The 21,635-nt window shown below is 41.2% G+C and overlaps 1 pseudogene; it reads left to right on the top strand.

Moving 5' to 3' along the window:
- The first annotated feature begins 3,017 nt into the window (after positions 1 to 3,017).
- On the top strand, positions 3,018 to 3,768 carry LOC150055574 (phosphoglycerate mutase 1-like; annotated as a pseudogene).
- Positions 3,769 to 21,635: the final 17,867 nt, after the last annotated feature.

The following is a 21,635-nucleotide window of genomic DNA, read 5'->3' on the forward strand; positions in this document are numbered from 1 at the left end:
CAATCAGCTCTAAGTTTCATTTGCCTCATCTGTAACATGGTGGGAAAAATAGGGTTTACTCATGAGATTACTGTGAAGGTTGACCAAGATTGTATTTGAAAAACATCTAGAAGAGCTCACGACACAACTACATTTACCTCTTGCTATTAACCTGTTCTGTTACTCATGCCATGAATATTGAAAACACTACTCGTCTTCCAGTTTCCTGTAAAAAAAAAAAACAAAAAACATTTCCACCATAGAAGGATGAGTAATTGGTCCCAGGTTCCCCAGCTTAAGTAATGTAACTGGATTCAAGCCCAAGCAGATGGTTTCTAGGATCCTTGACTTTGCCACCCTACACGACATTTCCTTTTCTGTTACCAGAAGGAAAATGAAGGGCTCTTCTAAAAACCAAAGGTCAACTCTACAGTGCAGATGGAAATGTATAAATAATTGAGGGATGCATTTGGAATAATACCATATTCATGATCAAGAGCCAACAATGATAGCACTAGAAGCTGCAAGTCCTCAAGTCAATGAGAATTTTCATCTAAAACATAATTCTGTACAAATAAAACCTATCAAATAAGAAAAGTCTTCTCCCCTCATGCTTATCCCAGTGTCTTGTCAGTTGATTTCCTAGACAGGAAGCTCAAAAGATTAGGCCAATTCAGAACCAAATAAATGCCAACCCTCACTGTCTCCTGCAGAGGAGCCAGCTAACGCGCCAGTCAGTCATCAGTCTTCAAAACCAAAGGACTGTAACAGATTCAGGAGAGCATTGTGATGTTTCCCTCTAAAAGTTGAGACTTTTCATTTAGGGTCCTTGACTTTGATTGCACAGTAAAAATTTCTGGATACATCATAATGGTAAGAAAACGTGGCAAAGCTTAGTTGAGTAAGTAAGCAAGAAAAACAACATTCTAATAGAGCATGGGCGCTCTTAAAGGGAGAGACCCAGAGTTTTGACATCAGGGGTATTTATATAACAGCAGAGGGTAAGAAATCTGAGTTAAATTTTGCAGAGATAGTTGTTTATCTTTGCTCTTGAACACTCTTGGTGTTACACTTTTACCACTTGGGCTCAGGATGCCTGAGATTGATCAGTGCTTTTAGGACCATTACGTTTATGCATCCCTTTTAAGAAAATGCATTTTGCCATATATTTTAAAGCTAGTATTTCTTCTTGAGATAGAATGCATCCTGCCACAAATATTTATCCTTTGAGGCAAACACTTTGTACCCGCAGGAGCCATTTATCCAAGTATTTACTTCTCTGGTTTACATGTCTTTTTTTTTTTTTGCCAGTCCTGGGCTTAAGCTCAGGGCCTGAGCACTGTCCTTGGATTTTTCTCAAGGCTAGAGCTCTACCACTTGAGCCTCAGCACCACTTCCGGCTTTTTCTAAGTATGTGGAATCGAACCCGGGTCTTCGTGCATGCTAGGCAAGCACCCTACCACTAGGCCAAACTCCTGGCCCCTACATGTCTTTTTATGTTGTCCTTTATCAGTTTTTAGAGCACAATGATTGTTGGGGACCAACAGGCAAGCTCAGATAGAGAAAACTGCAATTGCTAGGTGTGTGTGTGTGTGTGTGTGTGTGTGTGTATGCATGTCCACAGGCTAATACTGAGGCTTATGAAGGAGTGTTTCTGTGTTTCTAAACACAGTTTCCAAATTTCTCATTGCAATTCAACATACCTCATTTTTGTAATAACCTGGCAGGTTTAGCTGCCAAATTGTATTTTTGTTTTTTGTTTTTGTAAAAAGGCTTAACCAGCTTGACCACCTGCATGTGGTTTCATCCTTGTGATTATTGACTGGGATCATTGTAAGGTGACATCATAAGGTGACTGCCACCTTGTGCGATGTTTACCTTTAAAAGCTCTGCTCCACTGTAGATCAGGGCTATTCTCAGCCCAAAAGTGGAGAATAGCCATTGCACTATTAACCTGACCACCAGCATGGTTCACAGTACCGGTGACTCTATTGCAGGGGGAGGTTCAGGGACTCCCCAAATGGCTGGGATATTACAATTTTCCCTAGTTTATTCTGCTTCCAAATGAGGCACTGAAAAGCCTGAGGCAATGTTCATGGAGGTTTCCATATGATCTCAGCAGAGGCAGATGGCAACCACAAAAGCAGAAGCCTAGCTTAGGCTATATCTCCACCCTGCTGCATAAATATTCACACTTATCACCCATTGAGTACACACTCTGAGCCCTTTTTTTTTTTTCTTGGCCAGTCCTGGGACTTGAACTCAGGGCCTGAGCACTCTCCTTGAGTTTTCTCAAAACTAGAGTTCTACCACTTGAGCCATAGCACTACTTCTGGTTTTCTCTATGTATGTGGTACTGAGGAATCAAACCTGAATCAAACCTGGATCTTTGTGAATTCTGAGCATGCACTCTACCACTAGGCCAAACTCCTGGCACACTTTGAGTCCTTGATTGTCCATATTTCAGCTCACTTAATCCCCTTCTTCATACCTGAAACAGGTGGTGATGGGCTCATATTGTGAATAGGACAGCTGTAGTTCCAAATGAGCTAAATAATGTCCCCCATTTATACAGCTGTCAGGAGGAAGAGTGAGAACTGAAAGACAGGTGGTTTGAATTCCAAGGCCATGATTGTTCTTAAGCACTGTGTTCTTAAGCACTTGGAGCTCTCAAAAAAGTGGATTGAGGCTGGGAATTTGGCCTAGTGGTAGAGTGCTTGCCTAGCATGCATGAAGACCTGGGTTTGATTCCTCAGTACCATATACATAGAAGAAGCCAGAAATGGTGGTGAGGCTCAAGTGGTAGAGCTCTAGCCTTGAGAAAGCCCAAGGACAGTGCTCAGGCTCTGAGCTCAAGCCTGGGATGGCAAAAAAGTGGATTTGGCTAGTTAGAGTGGCTCAATTCTGCAATCTTAACTACTTAGAAGGTGAGGATTGAAAGGATCACAATTCAAGGCCAGTGAAAGATTGTTGAGTCACCCCCTCCATCTCAAAGAATATAAAGCTGAGGTTCCTCACTGCATCCCTCTTCCGGCACCATGGCTGCCTACAAACTGGTGCTGATCCAGCCCAGCGAGAGCTATGGAACTTGGAGAACCACTTTAGCAGCTGGTATGATGCAGACCTGAGCCCGGCGGATCACGGGGAGGTGAAGCACAGTGGGTAGGATCTGCGAGATGCTGGCTATGAATTCCACATCTGCAGAAAAGAGCAATTAGGACTCTCTGGACAGTGCTGGATGCCATTGACCAGATGTGGTTGCCAATGGTGAGGACATGGTGCCTCAATGAGCAGCACTACGGGGGTCTGACTGGCTTCAATAAGAGAGAAACTGCTGCTAAGCATGGTGAGGCTGAGAGGAAGATCTGGGGTCACTCGTATGACGTCCCACCACCTCCAGGGGAGCCTGACTATCCCTTCTATAGCGACATCAGTAAGGATGGCAGGTACGCAGGCCTCACTGAAGATCAGCTACCCTCCTGTGAGACCCTGAAAGATACAACTACCAGAGCACTTCCCTTCTGGAATGAAGAAATTGTCCCTCAGATCAAAGAGGGAAAAAGGGCTGTGATTGCAGCCCATGGCGATAGCCTCCAGGGCATTGTCAAGCATCTGGAAGGTCTCTCTGAAGAAGCCATCATGGAGCTGAATTTGTCAACTGGTATTCCCATAGTCTATGAGCTGGACTAGAACCTGAAGCCCATCAAACCCATACAGTTCCTGAGGGATGAAGAGATTGTGCATAAAGCCATGGAAGCTGTGGCTGCCCAGGGCAAGGTCAAGAAGTGAAGGGGAGTAGGCTGACTGCTACCCCCGAACACCTTCCCTGCCCACTCATTCCTCTGCACGTCACACTGACCACTTCTATACATCTTCAGTCGTAGGTAGCTGCAGATGGGGACCAGTGGCTCCCATTTTCATTTTTAGTATTGTCTCTTGCACCCACTCCCTGCATAGAATCTAATCAGAATGGCACCTTTGGGGTATAGGTTTGCAACCTAAAGCCCAGGAAGGCTCCTTTTATATTCAGGAGGGTTGCTGATAATTTCAGGTTTGTTTTTTTTCCCAGTGCTTTGTTTACTAAGGACCTGCTTGAATGAATCGTGATTAGGCAGGAACCCTGCCATGGCATGACCAGTGAGAAGCCAGAGTTCCTTGTGAGCCAGGACTCAGTCCTAAGCTCTGATCATCAAGTCCCTGTTGAGGAGACTTGAATCATTCCAGTAGAAGGTGACTTCAAAACAGCTATTTCCTCCTGACCCCGAGGTGCTGGCTCCAGATGGTTAGGATCAATTCTGAGCTACATTCTGTGTTACATTATATATATATGGGGGAGAGAGAGAGAGAGAGAGAGAGAGAGAGAGAGAGAGAGAGAGAGAGAGAGAGAGAGAGAGAGAGAGAGAGAGAGAGAGAGAGAGGAGAGAAAGAAATACTGAGTAAAAACCCTTCAAGGGTTTTTGGGTTTTGGGGGGCAGTTGAAATAGTCGCACATGTAATCATCAGAAGACAAGCCATTCCTCACACCAATAAGGGAAAGCTCCTTGGCCTCAGAGGACAGGAGAGCTTCCTGTTTCTGCATAAATCCCTCCTGCCTTGTTCTGTGGCAGTGAAATTCCTCTTAATCATGTGCAAGTGTTTCACTGTGTCTGGTTTCTGAATCATGTTCCGGTTGCTTGGCTCTGCCACATGGACCCTATACTCATTTTGAGAATAACTACTAAATCTTTTCCAGATCAGTGTAATAAAGGAGTGATGGGCAATAATAATTTAAAAAACTGAACATAGTGATATCCTATACAAAAAAGAATAAATAGGAGGATCTCCATCCAGGCTGACCCAGAAAAAACGGTAAATACTATTCAAAATTTAACTGAAGCTCATGAGTGGAATCCTAGCTACTCAGGTGGCTGAGATCTGAGGATCATGATTCAAAGCCAGCCCAGGGCACAAAAATACATGATACTTTTATCTCTGGTTAATCACCAGAAAACCAGAAGTGACGCTGTAGCTCATAGTGCTAAGTGCTAGACTTGCTGAAGAGCTCAGGGACAGCGTCCAGGCCCAGAGTTCAAGCCCCATGACTGACCAAAAAAAAAATCTAACTGAAGCAACAACAACAACAAATATATATATATATATATATATATATATATATATATATATATATACAGGGGTTAGAAGCACAGCTCAAGTAGTTGGGAATGTACCAAGCACAAATTTGTGAATTCAAACCCCAGTACCACCCAAAAGAAAAGTTCAGATGGATGTATTGGGTTAGCAGAATGTATAATACTTTATCATGGCCCGTGATCCAGAAAGCTCTGAAACTAAAAGTAGGAAAGACAAAATGTTCTTTCTTGTTGCCACAGAAGCTATCTTTAGGGGTGGAGGAGATGTGGGAAGAGTACTCCAATTTTTATCTCTAGAGTCTTATTTTTAATTCTGTTACTTTTGAGCCAAAGCAAACTCCTATTATTTTTGAGCTAAAGCAAATGGCATCACCTCCACAAACACACAACCTAAGTCAGTAGAGGAAGAAACAGGAAAGGATATAATAGGCTTTATGCAAGGAACAATTCTAGTCCATTTTCCTACCTCCATTTCAATTGCACTTCGAGTTGATGATGGCTGCCTGCATCCTAGATCTGCAGCAGAAAAACAAGGCAACCACAGCTCCTGCCCACTTTGTCCAGCACAGAAAGAAGATCTCTGTGTATGCTCATTGGAAACTTTGTTATTGTCTAACTCAGTATTTGGATGCAGCTGGTCAAAGGGATTCTCTGTGCCTAGCAGAATATGTACAGTGTTAGAGCTTTCCAATTCTATGCCAATGATATGTTTCTATTTATCATTGTAGCTCAGTGATAGCAAAAGTGCTTACTTAGCATGCTTAATGCCGAGTTTGGCCTCTAGCACCACAAAATAAAGCAAAATGCCTGCATCAAGTGAGAAATCAGTAACATTCTATAATAATGATGCTGCCCCAGGAAACTTGCACATGCCCTTTCCCACCTCAGTATCTGCTCTGCTATTACCCATACTTTAGCTTCCTTCTTCTCACCTGTTCCCCTGTTCCTTTCTCTTCCATTTTGAAATATTTTTTGTCAGTCCTGGTGCTTGAACACTGTCCTTGGGCTTCTTCAAGGCTAGTGCTCTACCACTTGAGGCACAGCACCACTTCCAGCTTTTTCTGTATATGTAGTACCAAGGAAATGAAGCACTCTACCACTAGGCCACACTCCCAGCTCCCACTTTGCAACTTCTTTCACTACCTTTGGATCCTATTTTCTAGACTATTGTCTGTACTACATCCTGAGAGATGATGGTGGTGGTGGTGAGTGTGTGTGTGCATGTGCACACACACGCACACAGGCCTGGCATTGTTCCTCAAGTTTTGTTGAAGGCTGCCATATGTGTCACAACTCCATTTGGATTTTTTACCCATAATTGGAGAAATGAATGTCATGGACTTTCTTGCCCTGTCTGGCTTTGAATTGCAATCCCCAGATCTCATCCTCCTGAGTAGTTAGAATTACAGGTTTGAGCCACTAATAACTGGACAGAGGTGATATTAAGCCACAAACCTTTTCTGGATTCCCCATCATGTTGAGGATAAAGACAAAGTTTCTGCCATCCAATAAATAAAGTAATAGGTCATTTTCTCCCAGATCATGATCCATCAGCCATTCCAATGCCATCCAGGTTCTGACCTCTTCAGTTTTCCTTGCAGCACTATTCAGTGTTGTTCCCTCTATCACGTCATTCTCTTCTCTTTTTCAACCTCCCATTCAGCCAACCAATTACCACTTGTTGTTCAATGTCAAAGCAAGTGGTCTGCTTGTCTGAAAGCATTTCCTGGCCTTGGAGCATGGCCCAAATGTTAGAGTGTCTGCCTAGCATATACAAAGCACTGAGTTCAAGCTCTAGTATTACTAAAAATAATTTAAAAGAACAAGAACCAGAAAGCATTTCTCTGCTCAGTCCTATCTTAGTATATTTAGAATGATAGTAAAGAAACAATACTCTAAGTTCCAGCTTCCAGGGTTCATTCCATTAAGATAAATGTGGTATAGGGAAGGGTGGGATCAAGGGGAAGGATGGGAAAATGAAGTCATAATATTTAATGTGAGCAGTGGCTCACGCCTGTAATCCTAACTACTCAGGAGGAAAGAAAGAAAGAGAGAAAAAGAAAGAGAAAAAGAAAGAGAGAAAGAAAGATAATAATACTCAATGTGTATATATGTGAAAGTAGAACCAGGAAAATTGAAGGGAGAGATAAGATGACATTAATGAAAACTGTACTCAAAAACTGTTCAATTGAAGTCCCTGTGCACAACTATTTAATTTTAATACTTTTTAAAGAATGAATGCTATAAACCAGATAGCTCATAAACTATAAAAGTTTTTCAGAGGCTGTGACATCCAAGATCAAGATGCCATCAGACATCTTGTGGGAGGGCTACACTGTGGATCACGGGTGGCACCTGCTTGCTTTATCTCCACATGAAGGATGGGCCAAGTGACGCAATGGGGTCTCTTATGAGTTACTCATCCCTTTCGTGGAAGTTCTATCATCCTCATTACTAAACTGCCTCCAGTAAACACTGCTCCCTAAAACCTTCACCTTGGAAGTAAAAGTTTGGACATATGAATTCTGGGTCACGAACATTCAGACCTAGCTAACCCCCAAAGATACAATCTCCCTTGCATTCTCTCAGAACAAAAATGCTCACGTGGTTGTCATATATTTCTGATGTTGCCAACTAGTCACTTTTCTGGCTTTTTTGCCAGAATTGGACTCATGGAATATACAATGACTTACTTGTCTCCATATCCCGGATCCCTATAATAGTTCCCATCCAGAAATGATTGCTAAGTCATGATTTTTGAGGGAATGAAGGAATGAGGGATGAATAAATGTCTAGGCTGTTTCATCTGAAAGCATAAACATCCTCCAGTGCTATAATTGAAGAGAGTTTATTAAAGACATTTACAAAGTTGTAGACAGGTGAAGCATCTCTGGAGTCAAGTACAGCTGGAACTGTGACTACCATTAGTCTTTAGGTACCAGAGGAAATAGTAGCTTCCAGAACCCAGAAAAGGTCACAGCAAGAGAACCAACCATAAGGAAATATAACCTCCAATGGAGAATATATGCAACCAGCTCTGATTTGGCAAGATCAGAGCTGAACTCTCTCTTCTCCCATCTTTACATCCTTCTACCTGGCCACAACAACCAGCAGCAGAGGACAAATGCACCAGTGATATAATCAGTATGAGTGGTTCTCCCTGGGCATAGAGCAAGCAAATGTGGAGAAGCAAATGAAAAATGTTCAGTGCACTCTGACTCAAAAAAAAATCATTTTTATAGTGGTGTGCTGTGGCTCAAGCTGTAGACCAGTAGCCTTGAGCTGAAGAGCTCAGGGACAGTGCCCAGGCCCAGAGTTCAAGCCTCACAACCAACAAAAAGAAAAACGAAGAGAAAAAAAATCATTAAACAATCATTTTCTGCAATCTATAAGCTAATGAGTTCAAGAATATTACCCACAGGAAAAAATAAGCAGCTGATAAGACAGTTAATTCTAGAAAGACTTTGGTTGTGATAAAGAAAAGCTGCCATAGCTGGCAGCTAGGTTTCAGACAGAATTGCACTTCTCATTATAAAAAAGGTGAATATGGCAAGAAAAAAAAAAAGACTGAAGGCTTCCTAAGGGTAGTTTAAGAGTAAGTCGATGGTAGAGAGGCCAACACAAAAGGATGGGGGAGGAGAGGAGTTAGTCTAATGGGGATTTTTCTTTTTGTAAAGTTCTGGGAATTCCCTATGATGAGGTATCTTCTTTATGATCATATGAATCCACAGTAAGAATGAAAGAAAAAGTGGTCTATTCACTTTGGTACATTTCTAATGACAGAATTGAGTTTGGTTATGGGGCTGCCAGTGGGAAAGATCCAAGAAGAAAGATATACTTCTTTAACAGAAAAAGAAAAACTGAGAATCAAAGAGGTAAAGTGAGTCAGTACCAGTGGTTCACACCTATAATCCTAGCTCCTCAGGAGGTGAAGATCTAAGAGTTGAGGATCACAGTTTGAGGCTAGCTCAGACAGGAAAGTTTGTGAGACTCCTATCTTCAATTAGTCACCAAAAAAAGCCAGAAGTGGAACTGTAGGTCAAGTGGTAGAGCACTGACCTTGAGCAAAAAAAGTTAAGGGACAATGCTTGATTTCAAGCCCCGGTGCAGGCACATACACACAACAAAAATAAGTAGAGTGTCTGACAAAAGGACACATGTTAGAAAAGTCAGAGCAGGACCAAACCTGAGCTGGTTCCAACTTCAGGTATTCCCAACTGTCAGCTAGCCCTTTCCACTATGTCTGTGCACAGAAGCAGGAGGTGAGCATGTGCAAAGATTTAAGCTTCTCTGATTGTAGAAACTACACATTATCACTATAATTCTCCTGGGGTGTTGTGGTTTTTGTTATTGTTTTGCTGTCCCTCACCACTTTGGGTTACAGTTCTACTTTCAGTTTTCTGGTGGTAAATTAGAGAGAAGAATCGAAAGGACTTTCCTGAAGTGGCTGGCTTTGAACTACAGTTCTCAGATCTCAGCTTCCTGAGTAGCAGGGATTACAGATTCTAATTCTTATAGTTGATAGATACATAGCAATCTAGAGATACACACTAACATACAGTTTTTGGAGTATATGCCATTTGCCATAGGCTTTACAAAAATTATCTTTTCAAATTAAAAATATAACTACTACTTAGTAGCTCCATTGTACAGATAGATAACTAGATTAGAAAGGCAATTTTCCCACAGTTGCCTAGCTACTACATTTGAATTCAAAATTCAAATATATTCTGTATTTCTAGATGATCTCAACAGCCGATCTGAATATATTTACTCATTTTGAGGATGTAAGAAGTGAGGAGTAAATATAAATCCTTGGAGATGTAATTGGAGATGTTTTTGAACTTAGATTGCTTCCAGTTCTGAAACACCATTAACCTGTTTTCAAGAGCCTGCCTTGGTTTCCATCCTGCTCCCTGTACCCTGTGTCTAGAAAACCACAATACCTGCTACAGTTGTAGTGTTCACAGCCTTGGAGTCCCATGGAGTCTCCCCAGAATGGCCTATGATAGCAGAACCCCCCCACCCCCCACCATGGTGCTAGCAGATCTCATTTCACACTTGATTCAGTCTGCAGTCCAGCTTCAGGCCCAGGATCTCTGGAGGGGAGGGAGTGCTCTTTTGAGAAGGAAAATGAGGAGGAGGCATCATAATTCTTCATGGTTCATGTTCCTCATGTAAATATCTTGGTATGTAATCTGGAAGTGGTGCTGAGGCTCAGTGGTAGAGCTCTAGCCTTGAGAAAAGTCCAAGGACAGTGCTCAGCTACTGAACGCAAGCCCAGGACTGGCAATAAATAAATAAAATAAATTCATATGTTCTAAAAAATTGAATCAGGACAAAGGCCTCATATCTAAAATATATCAACAGCTCAAAAATTGAATCACTCCAAAACTAACCCCCAAGAAACAACCATCCCATTAAAAAAGATAGGCCAAAGACTTAAAGAGAGTCTTCTCTGAAGAAGAAATAAGAATGGCCTAAAGACACATGAAGAAATGCTCAACATCTCTTGCCATAAAAGAAATGCAAACCAAAACAACTCTGAGATTCCACCTCACTCCAGTTAGAATGGCCAGGATCAAGAAATCTACTAAAAACAGATGCTGGAGGGGATGTGGCCAGGAGGGATCACTACTACACTGTTGGTGGGAGTGCAAACTCGTTCAACCACTATGGAAAGCAGTATGGCAGTTCCTCAAAAGACTAAACATAGAGTTCCCCTATGACCCAGCAATTCCACTACTTGGCATTTACCCAATTGTCCACAAACAAGAACATACTAAATCCACTAGCACAACGATGTCCATTGCAGCACTATTTACCATAGCAAAGATATGGAACCAACCTAGATGTCCCTCAGTTGATGAGTGGATCAACAAGATGTGGTATTTGTACACAATGGAATTCTATGCTGCTGTCAGAAAGAACGACATCGCCCCATTTGTAAGGAAATGGAAAGACTTAGAAAAAATCATATTAAGTGAAGTAAGCCAGACTCAAAGGAACATAGGCCCAATAGTCTCTCTCATTTGTCATAATCAGTAGAAACCTTGGGCTCTCCTAGCAGAGATTTACAATAGAACAAAATCTAGAGACATTAGGCCAAATAGTATGACACTAAATGTAAGGACCTCCAGGATAAGGAAACAAAAGCCATATAATGAGTGACTGTTGTCCTTAATGTACTATATTATCTCTCATCTCTTTTGCCATCCTTTGGTTATCTCATATTGTTATAATATTTCACCTTGTTATCTGATATATTTTATATGTGCTTAATTGGTTATTAGAAATTGGATAGGGAAGGGGGAAAATCAAGATAAGTGGGGGAAGGTGGGAGGGAAACGGGGACCATGTCATAAGAAAAGGTATCAATGTTTGTGAAGTTATACACCTTCTATCTGGTGAATATAATGTAACCCTTCTAGTAATCACAATAAAAATAATAAAATAATTAAAAAAATCATATTAAATGAAGGAAGCCAGACTCAAAGGAACATAGACTCAATGGTTTCCCTCATTTGTCATAATCAGTAGAAGCCTTGGGCTCTCCTAACAGGGATTTACAATACAGTGAAACCTAGATACATAAGGTCATATAGGATGATGCTAAATGAAAGGACTTCCAGGATATAGAAACAAAAGCCATATATGAGTGATTGTTGTCCTTAATGTACTATGTTACCTCTCATCTCTTTTGCTGTCCCTTGGTTATCTCATATTGTTACAGTATTTTACCTGGTTATCTGATATATTGTATATATGCTTATTTGGTTATTTGAAATAGGATAGAGAAGGGGGGAAAACAAGATGAGGGGTGGGGTGGGGGGAGGGAAATGGGGACCAAGATATGAGAAAGGGTATCAATGTTTGTGAAGTAATGCACCTTCTATCTGGTGAATATTATGTGACCCTTCTATTAATTACAATAAAAAACATATGAAAAAAATTTTAAGATATTTTAGGAGGGGGGGCATAGTACCAGGGCTTCAACTCAGTCTCATAGTTGTTCAACTACTAGTTGTTCACTATACCACTTGGGCCATACCTCCAGGCCAGTGTTTTGCTGGTTTTCTAGAGATGGAGTTTCTCAGACTTTTCCGCTCAGGCTGACTTCAAGCCATGATCCTCTGGATCTCACCCTCCTGAAGCATGAGCCTAACTCAACTGCCAGTCTTTAATATTTCATGTTGAGGCAAGAAGCCAGCACCATCCTATCATCAAAACCCTGTAACCCAGTAGACAAAAACATTTGCTTTGGAGTCCAAGTGAGCCAAGTTTGAATTCCAGCTCTGTCACTTTACTAGCTGTGACTATGTGAGTGAATTCCTTTTCATCTCTGCTTTTCCTTTCCAGTAAAATGGTAGATATGCTAGTTGCCTGCTAGTATTGACACTTTCCTGCCTCCTATCAGAAACCTAACTAAATTCAGAGCACCAAAATTCCCAGGAAGAAATGCATACTTGTACTAGACAGAGAAGCAGCCAGGGGTGCTTATCTCTTAGTTCATAATTCTCTGGCCAATGAACTGTAACCTGAGGTCTCTGGAGAGCTTCACTTCCTTCTACAGGTGTCTCCCACTTCCTCTTCTCCTTCTTGCTTATCTCTCCTTGCCTTTTTTCATTCATGACTTGAATACTCATTTCTTTCCACCTTTCCATTACATTATTTCTTGGACAAAAATACCTAGTCAGGCAGTTGAAGAGAGTGCCCTTCTCCCTCTAATACCAACCAGAGATATATTTCCAAACCCATTCTGCAGCACCTCCCTGAAAAGTCATATCTGCCTCTAATTTGCAACCATGAGTTTGGATGGTATCAAAAATCTTACTACTTTTTAGGAGCAAGTTATACCCTCAGCAAATGATCCAGACCCAGGATTATTCTCTTCTTTCGTTCTCTTGTCATTCTCTTCTTTCCCTGAGATGGCAGTTTGTTGCCATCTCTACAGGAGGATAAAGAAAAGTTTAGGAGTGGCTACTCCTTGGCTTTATCCCTACCCTCTACTCATCTCCATTGGACTTTTTTTTATCCAGAAAATCAATGCACTCCACCTAGAAGGTTCTTACATTCTTTAACTTCTAGTTAGGTGAATGGAGAACCCTGGCAAGATTAGAGGGAGGAAGACATAGGAAGTCATATTTGTTTCCTTGGCAACTACTCTCAGGAAAGCTGTGTTCTCCCAACTGAGCTCATCCTTCTGAGTGAGACAAATCTTGGTTTCAATTCTAGCAACCCTTTGGGCCTAATTTGCTCACAGTTTCACTGTTTCTAGTCCCGGCTTACTACTCAGTCCCTTTTGACTTCCTTGTGCCCCACCTTGGCCTTTGGAAATAATCCTTTGATTGAAGCATCTAAAATTCCCTAGTTTGAATGTGTTGTATTTCTCTGGGACTGATCTGTCTGAAAATCAAAATGGACTCTTTGTACTTCTAACTGGAGCTTCTCAGGTATTTCAGGGTTCAGATTCCTCACATGGAAGGGACAGGTAGCCAGAATTCCTTCTCTAACCGCCCAACAGTTCAGTATCTCCCACTCTGCCCCTTTTGCTCTTATTCTATGCTTTCTTCAAACATGTTTAAAACATACCATTCTATGTCCTTTTCCCATGACTCTGTCTTCCTATGTCACAATGAGCAAATGTACTTGTAGGTACCAATACATTTATGGAAGAAGACAGACACACAATGCCTAATAGTCTCCCTCAAATAAGTGTCCTTAAACAATATCCACTGTCCCTTGTGGTCTAAATATTCTACTGCTGTCCCACAGATCATAATTAATCAAATGGATTAGATTTGTCTAAGAAAGACTGTAGGCCCTGTTTATTTTGTGCAGGCTTTGGGCTTTTGATATTTAAATATTATTGGTGTCTGGGACAATATTACCTTAGTAATCGAGAGCAGGTGTAAGGCACCCATGCTGGGCTCAAATAGTTTTTTAATGGGTTCATGGCCCTAGCTTCACAGCTGTTCATTAGGCAGAACTTGACAATATGTTCAGATAGTCAGAACTGGATCATATTGTCCTGCCAAGTATAAGGGCGCCTAAAAAGCAAATATCTCACTCCCTAGCCACTATCGACAGCATAAGATGTTTAGGAACAGCATTGGCAGCTGTGAGGTTGTACCCTGTCCAATTTCGCTTTCTTCTCCTTTTCCTTTTACAGGTGACCAATCTATATTGTGGTGTGATGAGTTTTCTATCCACTCCCATTTCTTGTCTCTTTATTGCTCATGGCCATTATACTTAACCACTTAATAAGCATCCCAATTTCATTGCAGCATCTGCTCAGAAGAGGTACTGAGCTGACAGCAAAGGGCAACATCAATGCAATTTTTTTCCTACCAGGATATCTCTGTGGAAGCCAGAAAGACTCATGCTAAGAGAATACAGGAGGAAAACAAGAAAAGAGGGTGTGATCAGACTAGCTTATCACTTTTCTCTGTAAGCATATTCCCAATTTAAACTATCACTTCTTATTCCTGAAAGAACATTGATGCCCTGGCCTCCTTCCATTGCAAACACTGGCAAAGTTAGACCCCAATTCTCAGTTCTCCAATTCCTGTTTTCCTGTTTCCAGTTAAATCATTTCTGTTCTGTTTCGTCTATGCTGTGTTAGTCATACTGACTCCACAGAGTATGCTCTAGCCACACTCTATTTTTCTGGGCCTAGAAGATATTCTCTTTTCTTTTTTTATATTTTTGTCTAGTTGTTTCTTTTGTGTTGCTGTAAGGGATTCTCTCCAAATAACTACTTCTTTCCATTATGCATAGATATTATAATTTCATTACTCAGGGATAATGCCTTAGGAGTAGCATCAGTTCCTGAACAATTCTCCAAGGAATTCAACTTCTACTCTGACAGGCATTTAGGTAGCAGCTGAATATCTAACAATAGAGGCACAGGTTCCTCCACGAAGCTCACAGAAGTTGTTTTTATTACTACATTTTTGTGTGTACTCCAATATGGGGGTTTAAACTCAGGGCCTCTTGCTTTCATTCAGTTTTCTTGCCCATAGTTGGCCCATTAAAACTTGAATATAACTCCAGCCCAGCATTTTGATGGTTAATTGGAGATGTAGGCTCTCAGATTTTTCTGCCTGGGTTGGCTTTGAAACGCAATCGTCCAAGTCTCAGCCTCTTAAGTAGCTAGGATCATAGGTGTGAGGCACCGGAGCTCAGCAGGAAGCTGTTCTGGCTTTTGTTTTGTTTTGTTTTTTTCTTGTTGTTGTTTTGGGATTTGGGGGTTGTTTGTTTATTTAAACCAAACCTGCATCAGAAGAGTTAAGATTTACACTAATGGAGGAGGAGTCACACATCCCTATAATCTCTAAGTTTTAACCTGTCCATTCTCCAGGAAACATATCCTCAAGGATTTTTTAGACCAGCACTGCCTCTCTACTTGCATAAGACTTCACAAATGGATGTGGCGATTGTCTGCACCTCTGTGTTGCTTGTCACTGACTGGCGCCACCTTCAGATCCCCTCAGCTGATAGCTGCCTGCCTGAGATGATGACATTTCTCATCAGGGCATGAAACCTATTTCTGTACCAGGCACACTTGCAACATGCTTGCAAGCTTGTCTGTGTTTGAGTCTTTATCCTTGTCTTCCTGTGGGAATTCATTTCTGCTGAATGAGCTCCTCTTTTATAAAGGCCTGCCATTCCATGTTCCCACCCTTGTTATTTATACCATCATTTATTGATTCTCCCTTCTAAGTGAAAATTTACAAAGCTCAAGACAGACATGTTTAGATCACAGACTGGATTGTAATCTTGAAAAAAAATCAAAAAGATTACAGCTAGAAATAATGATAGGCCTCTACTTGGCATTTAAGAAACACTTTCCTAGAAGATATGAGTCTTGGGTGCCTTGGAAGTTCTTTTTTTTTTCCCCTAGTCCTGGGGCTTAAACTCAGGGCCTTAGCACTGTCTTTGGGCTTTCCTCAAGGCTAGCACTCTACCACTTGAGCCACAGCACCACTTCCAGCTTATTTCTATGTATGTGGTACCGAGGAATTGAACCCCGGTCTTCTTGCATGCTAGGCAAGCACTCCACCACTAGGCCAAACTCCCGGCTCTCTTTTTTCTTTTCTTTTTTTTTTAATCCTTTGAAGTTTTTGGAATGGGAAAAGCAAGACTACAATGGACTTCAGACTTAGTTGAAACCCTTCATTTTATAAAGAACACAGTTAACTCCAGAGCAGTGAAATAATGTTCTTACATCAGACAGCTTTTGACAGATCTGGGACTAAATCCCAAGATTTCCCCTCCCAGCCCAGAGTTTTTCCAACAGCTGCCCCACCCAGCTTCTGCCTGGCTCCCACAGTTAATTCTGCCTTTCATATTTTAATCCCCATCATGTCCCACTCCTTTCATCCACTGTCACCCCACAGCTTCCTTTCCTTCCATCTTCCCTCTGCAGGATTGTTTACATTCCCATTGGTCTGGGTTGCTACCTCTTTGTACACATCCTCCCCTATTTTCCCCTCATAGAAATCATCAAGGAAAACAAAATATACATGCATGCCTATCTTTCTATCATCTACATTCAGTTCTACACACATGCTTTTTAAGCAATGATGTATGTAGAAATACTGAACTATTGCTAAAATTGCAATTCTACATATACCGCAGGTTGAATATACCTTAAGATGCTTAGATTTGGAATTTTTAAACAAATATTTATATGTATATATGCAAATATCTTGGAGATAGGATCCATATCTGAACAGTAAGTTCATTTATTTTTCACATAACCTAAAAGTAATTTTATATATGAATAATTCTATGCATATATAGAAGTGGAAATTTTCGCTTATAGTGTCACATCAGCACTTAAAAATGTTTTATTTTGTAAGATATTTCATATTTTGGATTTTTGAATTAGGAATGTATGACCTGTATAAAGTTTACTGGGAACATATTAAATTTCCAAGATTTAATCCTTGGAGAACACTTCTGGACTGGCAGAGAATGACCACATAGGGGCTTCTGAACTTTGAGCCACCTCTAGTTTCTGCAAGTTGATAAAACAAGAGTCCGCTGAACACATCTTTGTGGAGCTGAATTTAGTCAGTAGGAGCAAACAATACCATTAACTTCAGCCCCTTCAGGAGGGAAGAATGAACAGAGGATGTAGAGAAAGCTGCTTGCCAATGCACCATCATTTTTTGTTATTTTTTATCTAGCAACATCATGAGAGAAAAAGGAAACAGCCTTGAGAACCAGCTGTGCTGACCCTGGCTGAGCAGACTATATCCATTCTTGGAACTCCTAGTCCAGGAAACTGCATAGGAAAGCCTTGTCTTTTGACCCTAGACAAGGCTCCTGTCCTAAGCCTAGCCAACAGTTGTTAAACAGCTGCACCATTGTGCTTTAGAGCTGCTTAGGATAACATGCACAGAAAGAATCATGCACATATGAAGCTATGTGCACAATCCACCCATGTGACAACAGCTGTCAGGTAACAGATATCATGAGGACAAGTAGGAGTTTGAGTGGAAACACAAGGTGCAGTCATCCAGTAATTGCAGGTACTCAGGATATAACTGAGGAAGATCGAGTTCAAAGCCAGCCCTGTCAAAGTTAGTAGAGCCCTATGTCAAGTGATAGAGCACTTGTGAGTGGTCAGCCCTGAGTTTAATCCTCAGAATTAAATTTTTTTAAAAAAAGTATAAATGCGTAGTAGTTGAAAGTGTTTTGAAGATTTTCCTCAGAAAAGCCATATACTCAACCCTTTTTCAATTTAAGAAAAAAGTAATTTTTAAGTAGTGAGTCAAAACTGTAATCCCAGCTATACAGGAGACATAGGAAAGAAGACTGCATTCTGGGGTCTGTCTGGGCAAAAGTTTAAGATCTTATCTTAAAAAGGGGGCTGAGGTTATGGCTCACCAAGCACAAAGCTCTGCATTTAATGCAAAATCTGCCAAAAAATTTTAGGGCAAAAAGAGGACTCATGGTGACTGGTACAATATGGTCTTCAGGCAAGTGAAATGTCATTCACATCTTCCTTGCCTTGGTGCCTCACCCAAAAATGGTATGAATGGTTTCTCTAGAGCAACCAAGATGAATGTCTGCTACAGAGTCAGGCCCCAAGTTTAGGCACAGACCACTTCTTAGAATTGGCAGCTTGACTAGCCTTTGATCTGCTTTCCTCGAGTCAAACTTCTTCCTAGAATGTGCAAGATGGGACAAGAGCTCAGGTCAGGCAGATATGGCTACAGGGCTTCTCCAATGTTTCACAAAAAGACTTTGGTCTGCCCAGCCTGGAGGGTGGCCTCTGTGATTGCATGTCTGCTGTCTCTGTGGAAAGCATCTGGCTATTCTAGTGGCTCAGAATGGGTATTGTGCAATAGTAAACAAGCTGGAACCTGGGAGTAAATGAAAGGTATAGCCTAGCTTGTTTACCTTCCTCTGAGCTCTTTAGAAATCTAATGAGCCCCATTACTTTTCTGAGCTCTTCTCTCCCATCACCACCAAAATTCTTTGGCATGAAAGTAAGGAAAGTATCACAACATATATTATTGATGGAGTATAAATCCATTTTTCCATATCAGGAGAGCTCCTTAACAATATATAAATTTTAAATGTGTATGCCCTTAAACGAATGAATTTCACTTCTAATAATGTATCCTAAAGTATATGGATAAGTAGAAATGTATGTACAGATTGTTTTCCACAAGACTCTAGAGGCTCACACCTGTAATCCTAGCTACTCAGGAAATTATGATCTGAGAATCAAGTTTCAAAACCAGCCCAGGCTGGGAAAAAAAAAGCCCAAACCCTAAGATTCCTATCTCCAATTAGCCAAAAGCCAGAAGTAGAAATTTGGCTCAAGTGGTAGAGTGCCAGCCTTGAGTGAAAAAGCCAAGGCCTAGTACTGGTACACACATACAAAAAGTCTTCCATTTTGATTAAAAATACTGAACAGGACCAGGTACCAATGGCTCACTCCTGTAATCACAACTTCTCAAGAGCCTGAGATCCTGAGGGTGGAGGTTCGAAAACAGCCTGGGCAGAAAAGTCCTAGAAATTTTGCTCCTGTAGCAAAAAGACAATCTGGAGTTACAGCTCAAGTGTTAGAATACCAGTCTGGCAAGTGTGAGACCCTGCATTCAAACCCCTATACCACAAAAAAATTAAAAACAGAAAGTACCGTTAATTAAACAAGGAGATGAAGGAGTGAGGAAAAATGAGCAAAGTATCACAAAACAATTTCCAAGGATCTATCAATATAAATGTGAATAACCAGAAGGTAAGATTTTTATTCTCCCATAAAGACAGGATGAAACAGGCCTACCCTTTCTGATGACTGCATTTCAGAAAATACAGCTTTCAGGTTCTCCTGAAAGGCCTTCAGTTGTAGGAGAGACATATATGTCTTAAAAGGACAGATGAAGAATTCACCATTTTAAGCCCTCCTTAGGCAAGAGAGCTCAGAGGCCTGTCATCAAGGATCAGCTAGAACAAGCAGCAAATTCTCTCTTCAACTCTGAACTTCCCCAAGCAGGAACTCTGAAACAGGGCTGAGTTGTCCCAGGGACCTAACCTGAGGCATCAGGAAGGGGTGCTAAGGTTTGGTCATGCATCTTCATGTAGAGATCTGAATGAAGTGTCTGTGCTATGTTCCATATCCTTTTTCCAGATTAAAAAAAAATTTCAGTTCTTAGAGAAAGCTTGTAGTGTGGCATGTTGGAGGTGTGCCACAAGGATCTGTCTTCCAGTAAGAACTTGCTCCCACACTGCAAAGAGGACATGAGCTCACAGCCTCCAGCTACAGACCTATGCCACTTCAGCATTTAAGCTCAGACAAGCTTCTCCTGGGTAGTCCTCTGCCAACAACTGAGCACTTGTAAGCACTAAGTTTTGCCAGTTCTGCTCCTAATAGGCAACTTGGCAAATAGGCAACTCTAGAGTTCTACCTTACTTGACTCTGTCATATATCCATCTCAGAGGCCCCATGCCCAACCTTCTTGTTTCCTCCTGTACAGTATACAAGCATGACCCATCCCCCACACACACACCAAAAAAGTGTCCCTCTGACTATATCTGCTTCATAGGGCACTCTGAACAAAACAGGCTGTCCAAAACGGACTTCACCGGGAAGAGACTCAAAACCCTCCTAAGTCAAAGTTTCTAAACCCCGTGAAAGTGTAAACCCTTTTGGAGATACTTGTAGTACTTTAACAAGACAAAGGAGCCAGGCACTGGTGGCTTACATCTGTAATTCTAACTTAGGTGGCTGAGAGCTGAGAATCACCATTCAAAGTCAGCCAAGGCAGGAAAGCCTATGAGACTCTTATTTCCAATTAACCACCAAGTGGCAGAGCACCAGCCTGGAGTGAAAAAGCCAGGGGACAGTGGGAAGGCCCTAAATTCAAGCCCAAGTAAGTGTGTATGGACACATATGTATACACACACATGGGACAAATAATCTAAAAGTGGAATGACAGAATGAGCTAGATATGAGGGGTTCCACCAAGAAAACAAGCCAACAGGGCCTTCCTAGAGAATCTAGAATCACCATGTGTCCTTTTTCTTTTAAGTTTCTTCAATTACATTTTTAATATTTATGGAATCAGATGATTCATATGATAATATTTGCATTTTTATTGTATTGTAAAGGTGATATTCAAAGTAGTTGCAGTTATATAAGTCAGATAAAGAGTATATTTCTTTTGAACAATGTCACCCCTTCCTTCGATCACTCCTAATTTTTCCCTCTGGTTTTGACCCACAGGTAGTATAGTTCATATGTAACACAATGTCCTGTTTCCCTTTACCCTCCCAAAGACCAAGAAACAAATAAACAATACAAAAGGAAAAGGGAAAAAAAGACAGCAAGAGAAAAATACTCCTGTTTCCATTTTCTCGAGTTCATTTTGATAAATGTTATTATATATGATCAGATACACATAGCTATTGTGCCTCTGTTTTCCTTTTCATCCCATGCAGAAGCAAGTTCAGGTGACAATGGCACTTACACATAGTACTATTCTTTTTTTTTTTTTTTTTTTTTTTTTTTGCCAGTCCTGGGCTTGAGCTCAGGGCCTGAGCACTGTCCTTGGACTTTCTCAAGGCTAGAGCTCTACCACTTGAGCCTAGCACCACTTCTGGCTTTTTGCTACATATGTGGTACCGAGGAATTGAACCCGGATCTTCATGCATGCTAGGCAAACACTCTACCACTAGGCCACTAGGCCAAACTCCCGGCCCCTGTTATTAATTCTTTTATATAGAGGGAGAAACTGAGATACATGTAACTTGATTTACAGAGAGTTAGTGGCCTTTCCCAGATTCAAACACTAATGGACTGGTACCAGAGCCTTTCATCACTACACTTTGTACTTAAATAAGGTATGCATACTTGTGACGATGGGCTATGACCTCCCACCCACCCTAGTAATGCTTTACACTCCTAGCTTTGGAGAGAGCAGATTTGTTCTGCGTGCACAAAAGTTTACATCTGACACAAAGGAAGTGGATTACATGGTCTCTTTCTCTCAAGAAAGGAAGCTT

The sequence above is a fragment of the Megascapheus bottae genome, chromosome 13 (assembly GCF_031878675.1).
Source record: "Megascapheus bottae isolate mThoBot1 chromosome 13, mThoBot2.hap1, whole genome shotgun sequence".
Lineage (NCBI taxonomy): Eukaryota > Metazoa > Chordata > Mammalia > Rodentia > Geomyidae > Megascapheus > Megascapheus bottae.